The sequence below is a fragment of the Rhinolophus sinicus genome, linkage group LG11, assembly GCF_036562045.2.
Source record: "Rhinolophus sinicus isolate RSC01 linkage group LG11, ASM3656204v1, whole genome shotgun sequence".
In the NCBI taxonomy this organism is placed as follows: domain Eukaryota; kingdom Metazoa; phylum Chordata; class Mammalia; order Chiroptera; family Rhinolophidae; genus Rhinolophus; species Rhinolophus sinicus.
In genome coordinates this window covers 46,434,891-46,447,755 of record NC_133760.1, presented here as the reverse complement: position 1 = coordinate 46,447,755, position 12,865 = coordinate 46,434,891, and the positions used below count along the sequence as shown (strand labels likewise).

General features: G+C 47.2%; 1 pseudogene; it reads left to right on the top strand.

The window, feature by feature from the left end:
- The first annotated feature begins 4,609 nt into the window (after positions 1 to 4,609).
- On the top strand, positions 4,610 to 12,271 carry LOC109447388 (large ribosomal subunit protein eL29; annotated as a pseudogene).
- The last annotated feature ends 594 nt before the right edge of the window (positions 12,272 to 12,865 follow it).

Below are 12,865 nucleotides of genomic sequence, written 5' to 3'. Positions count from 1 at the left end.
CAAAGCCGGAAAGGCAGTTGAAGAACTTGGGTGAGTTATTTCGGTCCGTGCATTAACTGACGGTGTTATCATCCATTTCTTCAGCAATAAAGATGTACAGAGGGAATCTAACATGTTCTGTCATATACTGTGCTTAGTCATGGAGCTTACCTAGTGCGGAACACATGAAGACATTCATTCATTCATTCACTCAACCAATGCCAGGTGCTGAGAACACACAACCTCTAGCCCTGCACTCAGGGAGTGCGCGCAGTCGAGTGGTAGACACAAACATTAATCAAGCTCACAAATTCACTACAACTGTGAGAAGTGTTACAAAAGAAAAAAACGCAGTGCCCCTGAGGGATCCTAAGGTATATAGCAGGCCAGGTATATATGAGGATGGGTACTGAGTAAAGAACCAAAGGATTAGAAGGAATGAAGCAGGTTGGAGGGGAGGGTAGAGTGGAGGACTTGAATAAGGGGAAAGCATTTCAGAGGAAAGCCCTTGCATGTGAGACGACTGTCCAATTCCAGCATGGCTTTTTGCCCTTGCGAGGAGGGGTCGGGAGGGTGTGGAAGGACAAGGCCCAGGGAGGTGGTGGACGCCTCCAATGAAATGAGTGGGGTTCTCAGAGTGCTCAGGTTATGTGAGCGACAGTGCTTCTCAGGCTGGAAAGGCCGAGAAAGCAGTCACTGAGGAATTAGGCTAAAGGGGAGGAGTTTCCCAGAGGAAGATGGAAAGGCTTTCCAGGCCACTGCCACGCACGTGAAGGGACAATGACAGAATAGGTGGTCCATACTGAATAGGGGTGATAGGGAGGGAGGGATGGGCTGAGGAAATCGGCCAAAATGAGCAAAGACTGACCGGGGAGAACACTATCTATCTGGGCAAGAAATGAAGCCCTGAACCAAAGAGGTGGCAATGGACACGGAGAGGAGGGTCTTGGACAGAGAGCTGGATTTGGAGTGGAAACATGGATTTCAGGAAGGTAGGATGTGAAGGAGTAAGGAGCCAGGGCTGATGACAATGACAGACAATACTATCAGCTGCCATTATGAAACGTACTCCGCGCCAGGCACATGCATTACCTCAGTTCTCACAAAAACGCTGTGAAGGAAGTAACACCGTTATTATCCCCATTTGATACATGAGACAACTGAGGCACAAAAGTCAAATAGCTTGCCCGAGGTGACACAGCTGCGAAGTGGCAGAGCCAGGATTCAAACCCAAGCCCAGCTTTCCTGGCTCTGCTCTACGGCCTATTCAGAGATTTCTAGCTTGGCAAATGGTGATGGACAGGGGGCAGCTGAGGAAAGGTAAATCCTGGTTTGGGAGGCATTAGGTGCGAAGTGCCTGCCTGCGGGCAAACAGAAAACAACTGGAAATAGGGAGGGTCCCAGGACTCCGGAAAGAGGTTGCAGGTGGCTCCCGGGGTGGGGGTGGGGGGTGTTCCGTGCAGTCAGACTCTGGAGCCGCAGAGAGTAGGGGCCTAAGAGGTGAATGTGGAAAACCAAGAAGGGTTTTTGGTAGAGAGGCTATATATTGAGGTTTCAATTCAATTTCCATTCAACTAAGGCAAAAACTAGACTTTACAAGATAAAACATAGAACATAGTTTTAAGATATAAGATAGATCTCAACCAACCCAATAGAAGAAGTAGACATGTACACACAGAAGTGTAGACAGACGTCATATAGTGGCACTAGGTCTTACCAGGTGTAGGTTGTAAACTCCGCCCATAAAGAAAAAATAAGTGTAATTATTAAAAATTATTTTAAGATCACCCTTGAAAATCCTTTGAATCACCCATAAATTACAGTATACATTGTTTTGTCTATACAATCCCATACCAGCTATGTATGTATAAATGCCCAGCGTGGGATAAAGCCGATTTACACAAAATACAATTTTACAGTATTCCTAATCACACTATTTAAACTGCAATTTTCCTTCATGGTTTTGGGGGGAAGTTATAACTCGTCTGTATATGGAAAGGTCAATAGAGTTCCGTTTCGCTCAGTGCGGAGGCAGATTTTTCACTTTCACAGGTAATGCCCCACCACTAGCCAGGTGGCCTTGCACTGGGTTGTAAAAGATACAGATGTCACTTTCTAGCCCTCGGGGAGAAGAAGTAGTGGGGTGAGAGGTTGCCTACTCCCCACAACCTCTGGTCTCTCTGCAAACAGTGTAAAGGGAATTTGCCAATGTGGCAAACGCCCTAGTTTGCCAAAATCCCATTTTGGCCCCCTCACATCTGAAAATGACAGTATGCCATGTGGCCCACTGCTGACGTCAGGGAGTTACCTTAGAAACTGGTGGTTTCTGTGAAGCTGCAGGCCTGCCCAGCAGAGTGTTTTCTGAAGACACCACACATGGGCCAAGCAGTGTTGGAGCTCTCAAGTCAGCCACTCAGAAGCACCTTCTGCCTCTGGAATTCTCTCACTTGCTTTTCTTGGCTTTGGCTCCTTACTCTTCCCTAGAAGAGTCAAAATTACATCTCCTTACTTCTGCTTCCTTTTATACAAAACTAATCTCATTAACTACAGCTCCACTAATCTTAACTAGATTTAGGAGGGGTTCAATCTGATTGAGTTAATTCCGAATGAATGAATGAATGAGAGGGAGGGTGGGATACAAACAGCACTACTATACATTGTAAACATTGGAAGGAAAATAGCCCCGTCCATAAAGTAGATATCCTTTTCTGAATAGGCAGGCGACTCTGCTTCCATGACAGTCTATAGAGAAAGTATTTTGTAAACTGTCAAGGCCACCCAGCTAGTGATGCACTTGATGGGATTTCAGGATGAGTGCCAAGTATTTTCAGGCTACATGGAGAAAATACTGCAGGGTAGAGAGCCTTCCTGGTCCCCTCAAATCACATCAAATGCCAAGTCCATCTTCTCCAATGGAACAAAGTGCTGGTCCCGCAGCTGACTGAAGTAAATCCTCCAGGGACAGTAAGCGGCTTTACTTTCCTCTTTCCTGCTTAGGAATAAAGCGAGCATGGTGACAGCATCGGTACTGGGGGCTCCTATATGAATTTGTATTAACTTGATACTTAAAATAGGTCAAATACCAACTCACTGGCATCGTCTCAAAAACAACCACTCTATCCATGATGCCGGGTGAGATTTTACCAAGAGGTTATTCCAAGAGGGAAGGGAATAAGTAGAAAGTGTTTTGACTTACTGCATTGGTCCATGAGTTTTGACAACAGAACCATGTTTTCAAAATTAGCTATCATGACATCTTTTACATGGGAATTCCCTAAAAATACACATACATACACACATTCCTCCTCTCTCCCACATTTTCTTCTATGACTATTTTTAAGCAGCTCCACACATGAACATTCAGACCCACCTATTTAGCTAGAACCTTGGACACATCAGTGTACTCAATTTAAGAACCATGAATGCAAATTACATACATACTTTATATTTGTATTTACATGTGTTATACATATGTATCTCAGATATATAAAATTCTAACCTCCATTTCGTCCCTCCAATACGATACAATGCTATGGTAACTTTCCAAATGCTTCCAAAAGCTCAAAACCTGAATCTCACTTAGCATGACCCACCCTCCTCCCAGTCACCAGGGCCCTTTTTCCATAACACAAATCCTGCCTTTGTTAACTCCTTACCCTGCAGCTGCTCTCATTAGTAGCTTTCTGTATGAGTCTGTGCAACCCCTGAATTTCGGGAAGGCCCATTTCTCCAACTTCTCCATCAAGTCTCTACTAGTTCGCTGACTCACGTGACGAATGTCAGCCCCGTTCCAGGAACCCTGGCTGTCCTCCTCTGTATATAGTCAAAACAAGCTGTCCTTTGCATGCATTACACACAATCCCAGAGAAGGCTGACTAAATGGGCTAAACCAGTCAAGACAGATGATTTCCAAGTGTCTGATGCCAATACAATCGTTTTACAGGCCAGTTCAGAAAACCAAACCCATCACTGCTGGGTTTGTTTCTCGGCAATCACAGCGATCTCTTGCCTAGGAACCGCCTTCTGACTTCTCTTACGTTAGACCATGCAGCCCCGTGTATCGTTCATTCAGCCTTGGTGGGTAGCTCCGCAGACGTCAGCATTCCCTTCCCAGCTTAGCTCTGCTGTTAGCCAGAAGGAGAGCCGCTCTTGACTTTACAGTGGGAGGCACTCGTCCCTTCCAAATAGATTCCTATCAGCTATGCAGAAGAAAGCAGGTCCCTAACATGGCAGACGTGCCTGAAGCAGAGCAGAAACAATGTTTTCTTTATCAGACACACCTGTGGCCAGTCATTCGTTGCCTGGGATTGGTGTATGTACTAAACAGCATCCCAAACAAATTCTGCCAAACGTGGTGGAGAAGAAATTGGAGACACAGCGTGAGCATCCAAAAATGAGACTGGGACTAATTGCAGAAAGTTCCCCCAAAGCCTGAATGATCAGGAAATGCCCTGGCTTACAACTGTTTTCTCCTTGAATTTAATCTACTTCTTCAGGAAAAGGTTATATGCTAGGCACTAAATTTTACAAGCGAGAAAATCATTTAGGTTTTTACATAACGGTGGTCTATGGGGGTAGTGACAGTGACAACTACTTTCCAGCAGGGTTGGGAGCTGTGGGTTTGGGTGCAGACATGGCCAAGTCCAAGAACCACAACACCCACCACCGGTCCCGAACATGGCACAGAAACAGCATCAAGAAACCCCGATCACAAGGACACGAGTCTCTTAAGGGGGTTGGACCCCAAGTCCCTGAGGAACATGTGCTTTGCCAGGAAGCACAACAAGAAGGGCCTGAGGAAGATGCAAGCCACCAACGCCAAGGCCATGAGTGCACGGGCTGAGGCCATCGAGGCCCTCGGAAAGCCAAAGGAGGTCAAGCCCAAGATCCCAAAGGGCAGCAGCCGCAAGCTCAGTCGACTTGCCTACCTCGCCCACCCCAAGCTTGGGAAACGTGCTCGAGCCCGTGTCACCAGGGGTCTCAGGCTCTGCAGGCCAAAGGCCAAGGCCAAGTCTCAAACCAAGGCCCCAGCTGCGCCTGCAGCCGCAACTCCACCTCCAGTTCAGGCCCCACCTCCAGCTCAGGCCCCAGCTCCCAAAGGTGCCCAGGCCCCCCACGAGGGCTCCAGAGTAGAGGCCTCTGTATGCCCATGGAGGACGAAGGGGCTGGTGTGGCCCTGGTGTCCTCCTGTGCTATTTGAACAAATAAAGCTGAGGCAGGAGAGGTCCAAAAAAAATTACTTTCCAAACGTCAGTCTGTCATCTGACGTAGAGTTGTTATCTGTCCGGTGCTTTTGTACAATCTCTGCCCACCCCTCACGAACGCACAAACACATACGCATTTCCATGGATCCAAATATTTTCTTTATAGTCGTTAGAATTTAGCCTTTCTTAGAAGTACATGTGAAGCTCCTGTTACGGCTAAGGGGTACACTGAGCCCCGTGAAGGCAGAGGCATGTCACATTCACCCTGTGTCCCCGTCAAGGCTGAGCAGTGCCTGGCACATAGCCCGCAAAAGTTTTGTTGAGCAAATGAAGAAACATTAGACAAGGACCGTGTCCTTAAAACCTCTGGCTGTGAACGGATTCTGTTTAGTTTTTCTTTTCCATGTTTTCATTCATTGTCGGCAGATATTTGTTTTCCTTCTTCCTTGGACGAACTAGTATTTATTGAACTCCTAACGTGTGCTTCAGTTTATGGGGTTACTTAATTTAAAACTAATTACGAAGGGAGCATTTTCCTGGATGAGGAAACTCGGAGAAGATAAGGAATTTTCCAAGTGCTGAACGTCCAGATCTCTTGGCTCCAGAGTCTTCTCTCTCTGCTCTCGGGCTCTGTGGTTCAACCAAGGTACACCGATTTCAAAGGGTTTACACATCAATTCTCCAGAGCCCTCAAGCCTTCTGATTTTTAAATTCAGGGTTTTCATATTAGTAATTCTACAAGAATTAATAAAAGTACATTTTCTATTATTCAGACAACTACCTGCAACTCTATGTTAACTGAAAAATGAAGGTGCCTGTAGAGCATAGCATTTAGGGTACAGTGGTGACTGCTGGAACCACTGATGTCACAGGGTCCGAAGAGCTACAAGGCGCGGGATCCAGACGGGGATGGAAGGAAGAGAGGAGACTGGTTTTCATCTGAATTGTTTTTAATCACATGTATTGTTACTTGTATTTAAAACCAAGGACATTAAACAGGACAGAAACAAGGTGTGTGTGATCTTTGAGTAAGAACGCAGGCGCTGACATCAGGCTGCCTAGGCTTGAGTACTAAATTACTGACCCCCCGCAAGTAATTTCACCGTTTGCCTCAGTTTCCTCGCCTCTAATAACAGAGCCCTCCTCTCCTCTAGGGTGATTGTGAAGATTAAATGAGTTAACGTGGAAAACATTTAGGTCAGGGCCCGGCTTGAGTAGACAGGAAAAAAAGAAAGTTGGGAGATAGAGACTGTGGTAGATGGAATAATGGCCCCCCCAAAATGTCCACAACCTAATTCCCCAAACCTGTGAATATGCCACCTTACTGGCAAAAGGGACTTTGCAGGGGTGGCTGAGTTAAGGACCTTGAGAGGAAGAGATTATCCTGAACTGCCCCAGTGCATCCAATGTAACCACAAGGGTCTTTACAGAGAGGGAGGCAGCAGAGTCAGCCGGAAGAGGTGAGGATGGAAGCAGAGGTCAGGGTGATGCCAGGAAAGGGCCATGAGCCAAGGAACGCAGGTGGCCTCCGGGAAGCTGAAAGGCACGGACATGGACTCCCCCCTGAATCCTTCAGAAGGAGCCAGCCCTGCCAACACCTTGATTTTGACCTTCTGACACAGACTTTAGACTCTGGTCTCTAGAACTGTAAGATAATACATTTGTGTTGTTTTAAGCCATGAAATTTGTGTTAATTTGTTACAGCAGCCACTGTACCAGGAAGCTGGTATACACAAAAGGAAGCAGAAAGAGATGAGAGGGTCCACTGAGGACGGGACTCTCTTAGATACCACAGAACGTCTGCAAACAAAACCCACAGGTCCCTGGGTAAATGTGCCAACAAAGTGAAGGCCGACGGATGTCCACCTGGTTCAGTTACGTTAAGACAGAAAAGGCCATCAGAGCTCGCGGATGAACTGTTTACACAAGTACAATCTCACAGCCTTTTAGTCCCTTGACCCTATTAAAAGAAAACAAATGCCTGTCTGCTAATGTTTTAGTGACAGTGACCCTACACATTTGGACAACTGATTCTTAGTAACGGTCTCTTTAGTAATCACTAAGAAGCAGTTCTCACACAGTTCGTGTCTTCATCAACAGAAACATCAAGTAACCCAGATGACTTTCCAGCAAGTGTGTATGTGTATTCATACACACAGTGCTTTTCTGTCTTGCTCTTTCTTCCTTTTAATAATAATAAGAAAAGTGGCTCTCAAAGATATCCTGGAAAAAAAAGCACTCAGGCATAACAACATTACAGATTTAATGAGCCAAGAATTCTATTTTTTCCCTGTTACGGAGAACAATAATTCTTAATAGCTTGAATTTTCAAAGCACTTCACAAGCATTTAATGAATCCTCTCCACTGCCCGCGCAAAGGAACCTGATATTCATAGCATCTCATCCCCACATCCTTTAATTTGGCAAAACTTCTGCTGGCTTGGAAACAGTGTCTGTACTACTAAGGTTATTTGGGCCACCATTGCTTCATCGGTCCTCCTTACCTAATGAAACCTGGTAATCGGAGCTGTTTAAATTGCCATCTCATCAGGGTTAGATGGGGCAGGGGGAGCTGCTTTGACCTTGGAAGAGAAATGGCAGTGATTCCCTAGGAGAAATGACAAAGCTCATCTGTCCCGAACCTGCGAGATGGGGCTTGTGATTCAGGCCTCCTGCCAATTGCATCAGACCTGATTCACTCCGTGGAACTGGGGCACGGTGTGTATCATGAGGCCCTTCTCAGAACTCAGCTCTCCTGGGGCCCAGAGAGAATCAGCCGTTGAATTTCACCGTTCTCTTCACTCAGGCTCTCAGAGGCGTGGGAAGCTCTGGAAAGCCCTACTTTTCTCTCTATTCAGACTGCTTCCTGCCAAAGGTTTCACCAAGAGAGGCCAGCCATGCAGCCTTGCAGAACCAACCAGACTCGAGGACAGCCGTGCCCCACAGGTGTGGACTTTCCCCGCTCAGCCTCCCCAGACCACTCCACTTACTATAATTCCAAATAGTTAATGCCTTCCACTCTTATGGAAGCGACACAGTGGCCACTCTTATGGAAGCGACACAGTTATGTCAGCGACACAGTGGCCAGAATAATGTCAAATCCCTAGGCCTGTTCTCAATAGCCAATGCGGAGCCGAGGCCTCCAGGAAGCGCCTGTGAGTGACTTGTCTCTCGTGGTTCCTCTAGCCCCAGTCAAGCTTTCAGATGCCCGCAGCCCTGACCAAAAGCATCACTGCAACCTCACAAGAGGCCGTGAATCAGTACCCCGCCTCCCAGCTAAGCCACTCCCAAATTCCTGACCCACAGAAACCATTAGAAAATCTGTTGGTTGAAGCTGCTCGGTTTGGGGGTCATTGGATATACATCAATAGACAACTAATCAAGTCGGCCAGACGAGCCCCCTGGCCAGGAACCACGAGGGTTTCCCCCTTTCCTAGAACATCCAAGAAATTAAAAACCTAGAGAAACCTCAGGGACTCCTATTCCAATTCTCCAGAGTGGGGACGGGTCGATGGCAGAGACCCACATCCCCAAATTGCCCGTGTAAAGTGAAACATGTCTGCCCAGCAGCAAGGCCCTTCTTCCTTTTTCCCCACCCACTCACCCGACAATTATCAATTAAGTGCCCCCTCCATCTAGTTGCTGGCAAAAGAGCATTGAGCAAGACAGACGCGCTGCTCTCTGGAGTGTCCACTTGAATGGGGAAAGGCAGGGATACTGGAGGCATCAGTCACGTCAGACAGCCTTAGGAGTTCTGGAGAAAATATAACCAGGTGGTGAGGAGATGGACTGGACAGGGAAGAGTGACGCCAGCCAGGGGGTGAGGAGCCCCCTCACTGTGGAGGCCCGATCGAGAGCACAACTGGAGGCCCCAAGATACAAGCCGAAATATTTAAAGTCTGAGTCCAGCAAACAGACTATTAGTGAAAATATGTTCTATTCTGCCACATAGACAAATATAGCCTCAAAAAGACCCGGCATGCCAGGTTTGAATTTAAATCTGCCGACTTCCCAGACTCCCTCGCAGCACAGACCATGGCAGCACAGAGAGCCAGCCAGCTGGACCGCTCGCCCTCCTCCTGAGCTCCTCCTCTGCCACCCCACCCCCACCAGACTCTGACATGCCCTCCAAGGCTTCACAGCATCCGGCTCTGGCCTCACCTCCCTCCCAAACACATGCTTGTCTGGGAGGCTGGTGGCAGAATTCAGTCCCCTGCAGTTGTACAACTGAGGTCCCCGTTTCCTTGTTGGCTGTCAGCTGAGGGAAGTTCCCACCTTCTGTAGGCACCCACATTCCTTGGCTTGTGCCCCCCTTCCTCCATCTTCAAAGCCAGCAATGGTGCGTTGGTTTCTTCTCAAACCTTCCCTCCATGTCATGTCTCTAGCCTACACTGCCTCTGCACTTACACTTTTTTAAGGACTCCTAGACTTGCATTGGGCCCATCCAGACAACCTTCCCATCTTAAGGTCAGCTGATTAGCAACTTAATTCCATCTGCAACCTTGATTCCCTTTTGCCATGTAACCTAACATAGTCACAGGTTCTGGGGATCAAGCTATGAACATCTTTGGGGAGCCATTCTTCTGCCTACCGCAGGTGGCAATGCTAGGAGATAGCTTCTCTGAGAAGGTTGTTGAGCTGAGATCTGAACATTGCAAAGGAGAAAGTCTGGCAGCCGGCTATCCAATATGGAGGCCACATGTGGCTATTTAAATTAAAATTAATTAAAATTAAATAAAATTAAAATTTACTCCTCAGTCCCACACACTAGCCTCATTTCAAGTGTGAAATACTCACATTTCACTAGTGGCTACTGTATTGGACGGCATAGGTTAACACCATGTTTCCCCGAAAATAAGACCTAACCGGAAAATAAGCCCTAGCATGATTTTTCAGGATGACATCCCCTGAACATAAGCCCTAATGCATTTTTTGCAGCAAAAATTAATATAAGACCTGGTCTTATTTTGGGGGAAACACGGGAAGCATTTCCATCATCCCAGAAAGCTCTAGTGAACAGAGCTGCTCCAGAGGAAATGAGTTCCAGGCAGAGGGAAGGGCATGTGCAAAGGTCCTGGGGACGGCAATCCCATCGGGCTGCTGTAGGACGTAACACACATTGCGAGCAGAAGCCTGGCATCGCTGTATTCCTGACCCATCACAGAACCAGACTATTCACATTGGAAAATGGCTCTGAAGACACGGAGGCGCCCCACTCCCCAAATACAGATCCCATTTCAAAGCAGCTTGGATGCACCCCAAGTTCTCCTAACTCTCAGGTGATTATTTCTCCCCTTGTACCTCATCATCTTCCCAACCAAGAAGGCCGCCTCTCTGCAATCCACCTCCCATATCTTTTAAGAGCCAACCCAGAGTGGCCTTTCAGAAAATGTCCCAGCTTTGGTGCGATTGACCTGATGCCAATGTCCCCTTTAGATAGGCAGGAGGGATCCCCTCATTTTTGTTCTCCGTTAAGTGTCTGTGTGTCTTCTCCCCATAACTAGACTATGATTTCTCTATGTTTGGTTTCCCCACGGCAGACAGCAAAGGTGATTGAAAAGTTTTCAGGGAAGGAAGGAAGGAAAGAAGGAACAAAGGAAGGAGGAAGGAAGGGAGGAAGGGAGGGAGGGAGGGAGGGAGGGAGGGAGGGAGGGAGGGAGGGACAAAGGAAGGAAGGAAAGAAGGAAAAGGAAAGAACAGAAGGAGGAGAAGGGACGGAGGAAGGGAAGTGTGATGGAGAACAGGAGACAGGATTTAACTGCAGAGTCCTAATGGTAATTTCAGACTGATTGGTGATGAGCAAATTGTCTGTTTCTCCTGTGATGTTGATGGAATTACAGCAGGTTGCTAGGAGGTCATCTGTGACCAGGGCTCTGTCGGACGACTAACTCTCTAGCACCTTCACATATATCTTTAAAGGACATTTCCTTCATCTTTGTTTTTTCGGGCAAGTCCCTTAGAATATGTATCCGTTTCTTGTGCCCTTTGAGTTCACACTTTCTAGACTCCTTGAAGGGAAGACACCGGATGAAAACAGACTAGAAATAGAAAACCAGAGGTCATTAAGTTAGGAATAGCTTTAAGAGATTCCAGAATTTAAAAGGCTCCAATCTGTAGATAAGCCCTTGATCCTCTCTTTCTTGCTGGCTGAACATGCCGACCAAAATGATTTTCTAAATACAAAGAGACAAAAATACTGGGTTCCTCTACCCAGTTCAAATGTTTCCTTCTCTAATTAAAAATGCAAGCCTCTCCTGCCCACGCTGGCCTGGGAGAATAAGATTTAGTAGGAAAGTGAAGGGTATTCGTGTGAAAATGGACTGGGGTTATTCAGTCCCCAATAAGTTGCTAAATTTTTGGCCCAGCAAAGTGACTTACTCCTGTAGTGAAGAACTGAGTGCTTGCCACTAACCCCGGACACTTGGTCCTGGCGTGTGTGGGGAAGAGGGCGGGGGATTGTCAGAGTTTCTAGACGTTCTCCGCCAGCTCGGTGAGCATTGGAGACCTGAAGGCCATGCTAGAGAGCTTCCAGGGGAGAGACACGAAGCCAAATCTCAGGGTATGCAGGCATCTTGTCAAACAAGTCATTCAGGAGCTTCCCAATAATGTGTGTGATTCTTTAAACTACGTGAACTACAGTGTTGGATTGTTTTTTTTCTTGGAAAGAGTGTTAAGATCTGAATGGTCACATTTTTTTTCTCTGGGTATGAAGGAACAAGGCAGTACATTATGCATCTGGCACCCTCAGGACCTTGTTGTTATGGCAACGGGGATGGGCAAGCATGGATTTCCTGACACTGAGGGCCTCAAAGTCAACATAAGGATGCGCATTTGTGAAACCCAGGTAGTGAAAGGTAAAAGCAAATAAACACTGTCCCCTCCAGCTGCCCCGCACAAAGGAGTCCATTAAACTAATTGACACAGGCTCTGCTGGGGAGTTGACAACACTCCCAGCAGGGTTAGGTTTCTCTCCCTCTCTCCTTCCCCCGACTTCTCCGATATCCTCCCTCTGTCTCAGGAAGCTGGGTCACAGGGACCCCATGGAGATGGGGCAGAGCAATGTCCAGGGAGCTGGGAAAGACCCCTAACCCCAGCACACCAAGAGCTCAGACAAGTCAGTACCTGTTCTCTGAGTTTCTCCATCTATAAAGTGAAGGCATCGGCCTAGAAACACTTCTCCAGCTCTAATTCTATAAAAACAAACAAACAAAAACTGTTAATATTGACTGTCCATCTACCCTGTATCAGCCACTTTATATTAACTCACAACTGGGATTTCCCCATTTTATCAGTTGTTTCCCCCATTTTACAAATGAGGAAATAAGGTGCAGGAAATGCACCAACTTAAATGACCAACCAAAGTCACTGTCAACACAGGTAGGCAGTCGTGCAGGCTCCTTCACACGGAGGTCGTCTGGGTCCAGAGTCCATTCTTTGCTCACTCCGCCTCACTATCACCTTTGAGTTCTTTACCACTTTTATTACAAGTCACAGGCCCTGGCAAACCTGCTAGAATGACAGGTGAAGCCATCGTGCCCTCCCCTGAGGCCTTCAGAGTCTGTTTGCATTTACACGTTCGTTGTAGTCTTTGCTCTCAACGACCTTGTTCTCTGGGCCACTGAATCTCTTTACTGGACTGCAAGCATGGGTTGAACCCCACTTTGGGCCACACGCTGGGCAGA